Source organism: Heterocephalus glaber, unplaced genomic scaffold (assembly GCF_053883595.1).
Source record: "Heterocephalus glaber isolate CG9 unplaced genomic scaffold, H.glaber_assembly_v1.0 deba00001687, whole genome shotgun sequence".
Lineage (NCBI taxonomy): Eukaryota > Metazoa > Chordata > Mammalia > Rodentia > Bathyergidae > Heterocephalus > Heterocephalus glaber.
Window position 1 is genome coordinate 28,218,075 of NW_028258412.1, and position 8,376 is coordinate 28,226,450.

The 8,376-nt window shown below is 38.0% G+C and overlaps 1 protein-coding gene across 1 annotated transcript in view; it reads left to right on the top strand.

Annotated features, from left to right (window-relative positions):
* Positions 1-5,454, top strand: part of LOC147822052 (uncharacterized) — a 90,004-nt gene extending 84,550 nt beyond the window's left edge. The window contains exon 15 of the mRNA XM_087198682.1: positions 593-5,454. The gene's annotated coding sequence lies outside the window, so the exon portion shown is untranslated. The remainder of the gene's footprint in view (positions 1-592) is intronic.
* Positions 5,455-8,376: the final 2,922 nt, after the last annotated feature.

The window sequence follows — 8,376 nt, forward strand, 5'->3', positions numbered from 1 at the left end:
ATATAGTTCAGTTAATCTCTACCATGCTTGGGTTTTCTAGTCATGACAGTTTTTCATTTCTTTAAAAATCTTCCCTCATTTTTCTTTTTGTGTTTTGTTAATTTTTTAATTTTAAGCTGTTTTATTGGTACATTTTGGGTATACAATTCATTTCCATTTATCATTGGGTGTTTGTACCTGTACATGACATAGCTTGGTTCTTATTTTTTTCCCCATTACCTGTGTGCCCTTCATGCCCTCCACCCTTCCCTATTTTCATAGACATCATTTCCGTTTATTTTTTCTTTTCTCATAGTTTTTCCTTTCTCCCTTTTCCTTTCCCCTTCCCCTCCCTTCACCCCTTCGTCTTTGGACCTTTTTTCCTATTTCAAATTATCAATTATTCATTTTAATCATCTTAACCCTCATTTACACTATCAGTTTCTCACACTAGTGAAACTATTTGGTATTTACACATGTGTGTCCTATTTATTTCACTTAAGAGTATGGCCTCGATATGCATCCATTTAGCTATAAATGACTCTAGTTTTTCATTCTTTATGGCTGAATAGTACTCCATTTGATTAAAAAAACCCACCTTTTCTTTATCCAGGTTCCAGTTGATGGGCACTTGCGCTGCTTCCACGCTTTAGCTATTACAAACTGTGCCTCTATGAACATGGAGACACATCTATCACTGTGGTATGATTCTTTTAATTCTTTGGGGAAGATACCCAGCAGGGGACTATCTGGGTCAAATGGGACCTCTAGCCCTAGTTCTTTGAGGTATCTCCATACTTATTTCCACAGAGGTTGCACCAGTCTACACTCCCACCAGCAATCAAGAAGGGTTCCTTTCTCCCCACAACCCTGCCAGCATTTGTGATTGGTTGATTTCTTGATAGCAGCCATTCTTTGTGGTGTGAAGTGGAATCTCAGTGTTGTTTTCATCTGCATCTCTTGAATGATGAGTGATGTTGAACATTTTTTCATATATTGGTTTGCTGCTTTTACTTCTTTGAGAAATGTCTGTTCCCTTCAGGTGCCCATTTTTGAATTGGGTCTTTGAATCTGGGGGGTCAGATTTTTTTCAATTCTTTATATATTCTAGAGAGTAGTCCTTCTGTCATTTTCCTTGCCTTGTTTCTTTAATGAATACATTTTCTCTCTTCACTTAGCATATCTATTATACCTTTTAAAAATGTGAGTGTGGGACAAGGATTTAGTTGAGTGGTTTTGCTGCCTGCTGCTCAAGTGCAAGGACCAAAGTTCAATCCCCAGTACCAAAAAGAAAAATTAAATAAATGAAAATTTAAAAAAAATTAGTGTTTGTCATAGAGTTTGCAATATATATTTACAGCTTATCTAAGATCACCAAGTCTAAGTTGTTAGTTTCAAATAACACTATACTGCTTCTCTGCTAACATAGGTACCTTATAGCAGAGCATTCTCAATTCCCCCATGCTACTACTCCCTATGCCAGTGGTGGCAAACCTATGGCACTTGTGCTGCAGCAGGCTGTTTGTATCATTGAAAGCTATAAAAGTTTCACCATCCCTGCCACTGTTGCTGTCACTGATTCCACTCATTCATAAATTATATGCACCCAATATATTGTTGCTACTAGTACTTTGAGCAGTTATCTAATAGATTAAGAAAAAAATGTTCTATTATACCTTTCTTTATTCCTCTCCAATGCCCTTTTTTTTCTCCCTTCCCTTGTTACTCTCCTATCCCCACACTTTTTACTCCCTCTCTCCTGTCTTTCTTCCTTCCTACCTTCCTCAGTTACTTCTTTCCTTTCTGCTTCCTTGGTCTCTCTCTTGTCATATTTGATTTCTATCTCTAAAGAACTTATTGGAACATTTCTTGTCTAGCATATCTGTTGGCATTACATTTCTTCAGTTGTTATCTGAAAAACATTTTTTTCTTTATGTCAGAAGGAAATTTTTGCTGTACAAAGAATTTTAGCATTGTGTGGATGGGTTATTTGTTTCAACACCTTAAATATTTTACCGCATTCTCTTCTTACTTACATGATTTCTGAGAACGCTGGTGTAATTCTTTGTCGTTCAGTAGGTAAGGTCTTATCTCCCTGCGTTTTACAAGATTTTCTTTGTTTTTGATATTTACACATTGAATTTGATATGTGTACTTATAATTTTTTCTGTATTTACCTTGCTTATTGTTGTAAACATTCTTGAACCTGAGATTTGGTGTGTGTCCTTAATTTTAGAAAATTCTGAGCTACTATTACTTCAGTTATTTTTCATGGTCCTCTCTTCTTCTAGAGTTCCCATTATGGGCATGTTATGCCTTTTGTAATTGTCCCACAATTCTTGAATGTTCTGGGTTTTTTTTTATTCTTTTGTTTTCTCTTTGTCTTTCAGCCTAGGGAGTTTTGATTGACTTATCATCCAGCTCACTGATCTTTTCCCCAGTCATTTCTAACCTGATCATCCTTCAAGGCATTCTCCATTTCTGCCACAATGTTTTTTGTATCTCCCATTTCCTTTTGATTCTTTGTTAGAGTTTCCATTTATTTTTGATTATGTTACTGAACTGTTCTTTTTTATATGTATTAATTTTAGGGTATAGTAGTTTTTAAAAATGCTGGTTTTCATTGTGGGATTTTCATACAGGCATATAACATATTTTGATCATATCCAGCCCCCTATTACCCTGCCTCACACCTACTTCTTCCTCTTCTTTATTCCCTTTCTCTGGTCAAGTAATGTCCCTCCTGCTTTCATGTCCTTTTTGAAAAAATCCATGTACTTATCTTTCCGAGTCTGGCTTATTTCACTTAATGTGATGGTCTTTATGTCCATCCATTTTTCCACAAATGACATAATTTTGTTTCTTCTATGGCTGAACAGCACTCCATTGTGTGCACATATCATATTTTCTTCAACCAGTGATCTGTTGATTTTCATCTAGACTGATTCCATATCTTGGCTATTTTGAATTTGTGCCACAATAAATAGATATACAATTTCTCTATAGCATACTGACTTTAATTCTTCTATTACCCATGTGTTCTTAAATGTTTTCTACTTTTTCCATTGGTTCTTGCTCTGATTCAACTCTACTCATTGCCATTTGATTCTGGCACCATCTGTAATTCACAAGTTAATTGTTTAGCCCTCCACAAGACTGCCTCTTAGTCTAGATGCCAGCAGCAAGTGTGGTCCCCATATTTCCTATGCTTCTGACTGACAAAGTATAAATTTTGAAGTCCCAACAACCACTCCAATTTTGATAATTCACTCTAATGATTCACAGAACACATTACAAATGCTGTACTGCTGGGGATTTACCTCAGTGGTTCTGCCACCTGTCTCGCAAGTGCAGCTTCCCAAAAATGCTGTTCTTACAAATACAGTATTATTATGAAGGAAACACAGAAGAAGAGTTCTGGAAGGGCCGGGATTCAGTGCTCTTGTATCCTTTCTATGGAATCTGGATGTGGCATTATCTGTGCATAGTAATGTGTTCATGATTTGGGATGCTCCACTTGGTGTCCAGAGTTTTTGTATGGGCTGTCATCACACAGGCATGACTGTGTAAACCACTGGGCATGTGACTGAGTTCAATCTTCCGTGCTTTCTCCTTCATGGAGGTCAGACTGGCCCAGGATTCCAGCCTTCTAATCATGAGTTTGGTCTCTCTAGTGACCAGCCCTGATCTTGAAGCTAATTAGGCATCTATCATGAGTCATTTCATTAAGATCAACATTAACACATGCATGCCTGTAACTCAGGAAGTGCCAAGGGATTTTGAAATTCTTTGCCAGGAATGGGATCAAAGACCAAATAAATTCTTTAGCATACCATAAAACCTTTAATATATCAATCACAGTTGTTGTAAGCTTCTTATCTGACAATTTCAAAATCTGTGTTATATCTGAATCCAGTACTGATGCTCATTCTGTTTCTTCAGATCACATTTTCTTCTTGCCTTTAGTATATCCAAAATTTTGTTGTTGGGCACTGAGGCAGTCAGGCTATCAGTATAAAGATGATATTAGTCTGGCCAGGACCTGGGTGTTTCCTGTTTAAAGTTTATTATAACTGTGCACCAAAGATTCCATTTTTCTCTAATTTCCCATTGTTTTCCACTTCCATGCTGTCTCCAAGTCTCCTAAGAACCTCTTCTTAAATAGAATGTCTCTCTTAGGTGTCTCATTTGTAACCCACTGTTTTTATATAGGAGCTCTGTCAGTGTGGGGATAAGAGTTTGAGGAAGGGAAGCATTCCACCTTAAAATTATATATCAGTTTTTTAATGGACTTGAGTTCTTGAGTTGTAGCCATCAGTAACTTTTCTCAGCTTTTTTTTCCTATTATGCAAGACAGAAAATCTAGAATGACTAACAATGTCTAGTTGCTCTTCCTCTTCATCAGATAAAGCTGTAGCAAAGTAGCTTCCCTTGAGCACAATCTCATTAGAGAAAGTAGAACTGTCTGGGCTTATTTCAAAGTGGTTACTTCTGTTCTTCACTGCTCACAGAAGAGAAGATTGTCTCTCATATTTGACTCACCCCTGGTGGGTCTTCTGAAGGCCAAACCCACACCAGTATTATAGGAGGCCCCCTAAAACAGGGTACAGTGGATTTTAATTCTGGAGTTAGTCTGCAGTCAGCTTTCAGCAGTTCATCAGTTGCTGTTTATTTGTTCTTACCAGTTTCTATCTCCATACGTCTCTGGTCCCGGTAAACTGTGATTCTCTATATTTGCATGTCTGTCTGTTTTTTGCTGTGGCAGTTTGTGATGTGATCTCCATGCTCTTGCAGATATAATTAAAGTTGCTGATTTTTAGTTTGTTCAGCTGATTTCATATAGTCAGAACAGGAAAGATAATTTCAGAGCTCTTTGTGTGTCAGAGCTAATCAGGAGGCATGACCAGTATGCAACTAGAAGCAGGGGTCTGAAATCCATATGTACTTAGGCCATGGCCCATGGGGACAGGCATATTGATTACTTCCAGTGGTCACTGACTCCTTCATAAAACCAGCTTTTCAGCTAAACTGCATTCTACAAATGTATTGCTTGCTAGGTTGCTGGTCAATTAAATGCAGTCTTCAAAAGAAAGACCTTTCAGTGAGATTTGGCTTTGTGATTTGAACTGGCCTTTTTGTTTCCACTCTGGCCAATCCCAGAGGCCTTTTCAGTTGGTGAATGGGTTTCTCATACATTCTGTGCATTGCTATTACTGTTAATGTATTCTAGACATGATTTTTCTGTCTTGTAAGCATCTCCAACCCAACTTATGAATTTTCAGCTCTTTGGATTTAAATCAGAAACATTTTAGTAAGTCTGAGCCCTAGAGACCCACTACTAATAAGACTATCACTAGGATGAATGGATAAAGGGGTGTGTGTGTGTGTGTGTGTTCAAACCTGTATCAGTGATTTTATAAATTTATACCTATGTTATAAATTTATGTATCTGATTTCTATGCTAGGTCTAGTTATATATATATATATGTATATATATATGTATATATATATACATATATATTTATCTAAATCTTTTTGAACAATTATTTAATAAGAATTATTTAATATCTATCTTTGTAAGCACATTTATAAACTTTTGACATGAGATTTGTAAGTTCCTAACCAGCATTAATATTATATTAAGAAATTTGCAATAAAAGTGTCTAACATTTCTTTTCATAAAATATATAACAGTTTAGAAAAATAGTGTATTTTAAGGCATATGTGGAGCAAACTGACATATTCTTTCATCTACAAAAGTTGCAAGAAGTTTATGAGAAACAAAAAGATTGAGTTGTCAGTATCCATAGTGCTTCTCCCTGTTCATTTATTACTTTGTGCACCAGCATATTCTTGTAAATGCTTAATAACTGACTCTCCCAAAAGAAATGCCCCAAGTGTGGAATCTATTAACTTCTTTAGTGCAAATACCCCCATAATGGTCAATTCCAGGGCTGCTTAACACTGAGTAGCAGAGACATGCACTAATCAGATCTCATTAGGTCCTACGGACTGACTGGAGCATTTGCTGCCTGTGAACAGGAGACAAAGGATTGTTAGGGGCATCATAACTGTCTGAGAGTGTTGGGAGCAATGCTACATAATTCTAGTGAAAAATCATTTGAGTAGGCCTAGTTCTCCTGCCTACAGCCCAGCTAGGACATTCCAGACATAATTGCATTTTGGCCTCTGGTCAAAACTGAGACCTCAGTGATCCCCCCCAGATACTGCAATCTCCAGGACAAGACCACAATTGTGGGAGGCACCAGGGAGGAACCAAATCTTCATCTGCATAATTCCTCATTGTTCTTAGATTTCCACTGCCCCCCAGCTTTTTGTTACACATTGTTTATCCCAATGTGAAGTACTGAACTCTATTTTTCACTTGTTACATTTGTTTCCCCATGTACTGAATAAAAGGTGCTGCAAGCTAGAGGGGTTTTGTCTTTGCCACCCAGAGCAGCACTGATCAGACCCAAAGCTCAGCTTCTTCTCAGTCTCATTTGTCTACCTTTCCTGTAATTCGCTGTGTGCTGCCTTGGCTCACAAGAGCCTAGGACTTACTGTAGAGGTTCTGGTAACGTCCCCTTCCCCAGTTCCCTACATGAGAGTGTTCATATTTTACAAAGATGAGGGGAAAGTCAGAGGTTGGGGCTGGTGAGGCTTCTCAGTGATTTTTCATGGAGATTTTGCTGGTTTCTGAGTGATGATGTGGGCTTTAAAAATATATGGACCATTTGATTTTCAGATACCTAGGCAATCAAGGTGATATTTGTGTTATCATGCTTTTTGTGTGTCAGGTAGGAAAAAAATTGTCAGTTGGGAAATAATGCTTTTTTTTATTCCTTAGCATTTAGAGTTTAAATATAATGACGTTAGTAATAATCCCACTAATAACGATATGTGTCTTGGTAAGATATACTATTTTTTCCACAGTATTGGCCATTTAATCATTGAAGGTGTTATGTGAAGAGAATATGATGACTCTAAGAATGTTGCTGGTACTGAAGTTTTGATGGGATCCAAAGAGTGTTAATGGTTCCCTAATGATGAAAGTGGACCAAGGTTATTTGTTGGTATCTTGATAGAACAGACTGTGTCCTTAAATGTATTTATCACATGGATCTACTTAGGTTCCAGTCAAGACATCACTGTGTACATACATGTTTATTAACGGAGCTTTCCAGGTATCCAGGCAAGTGATAAGGAAGGATAGATAACACCCTTGACTAACACTGAGAAACCATGAAATTAGAACTGTGACACTGGAACTTTTGTTCTCAAGTCTTTTGCTCTCCCATCAAGCTCTTTCCAAGTACATGGAGATGAGCTGCTGTTACATTTCTCATTAAAGATGTTGTTTCCAGACATCAAGTATCAACATGATACTGTTGAAATTCTTCTACTGAAATTGTTTTTGGTATGTGTGCGGATGAAATAATGGCCAGCTTAAGTGGGAACACTCAGCTTAACTGAGGGTGATTCTGCATGCGGGTGACCCACCTAAGGATTATTGCCAGAACTCCATAAAAGGAGGATAGGAGGGGAGGAATGCTGGCTGCTGATTTCCCAGGAGAAGCTTTGTTGGAACTGGAACTCAGTGGCTTTTCTTGCTGTTGCTCCCTCAGTGGGTGGGTGGGGGGTGCTGGTCTTTGCCTTTGTCTTGAGCGTCACTCCCTGGTTCCAGTGCAGATCCCTCAGTGTTCTGGCACAGATTGTTCACCCTGCCGGCATAGACTTTTGAGCTTCTACCACTGGCCCTTGAGCCTTTTGGTGCAGATTCTTGATATGAACTTGCATGACACATTGCTGAGGGCTATAGGCCTCTGGCTGGACTCATGTGGAATATTATGTGGAAAGATCTATTGCACTTTTCTGGGTTTGACTTTTTGGGAGAATATTGTAAGACAGTCCTATACATTTGTATATCCTGTGGTAAATCTGTTTCCTTGGAAACACCGACTAGAGCAGTATGTTTATAGGTAAAAAATAAATTTGTAACAGTAAACATGGATTTTTCTTTATTTGCAGGTGTAGACATGCAGTAAGATGTGCACCAAACACTGGGATTTTTAGATTTCTGTCAAGACCTTATAGTAACCCTTTCAACTGTTGGTCAGCACACCATGTAGGTAGGTGGTTTCATGTAGGTTCTGATGTAGGCCCACACACCACAGCACAGCTTGGCAATCTTACTGTTTTACCTTCTCAAGTATTCTTAAGATGTATTTTCTAAAGCCTTTGCAGATTTCTATCATGAGATCGCAGTTAATCTAACATAGCCTTTAATGCAGACATTGCTGTTATGCAAACAAGTGCTGATGTAGACCAAAACTAAAGCACAGACCACCTGATCTTCAGATCACATGAGGCAAGTGGTTATGTTTCCCTACCACT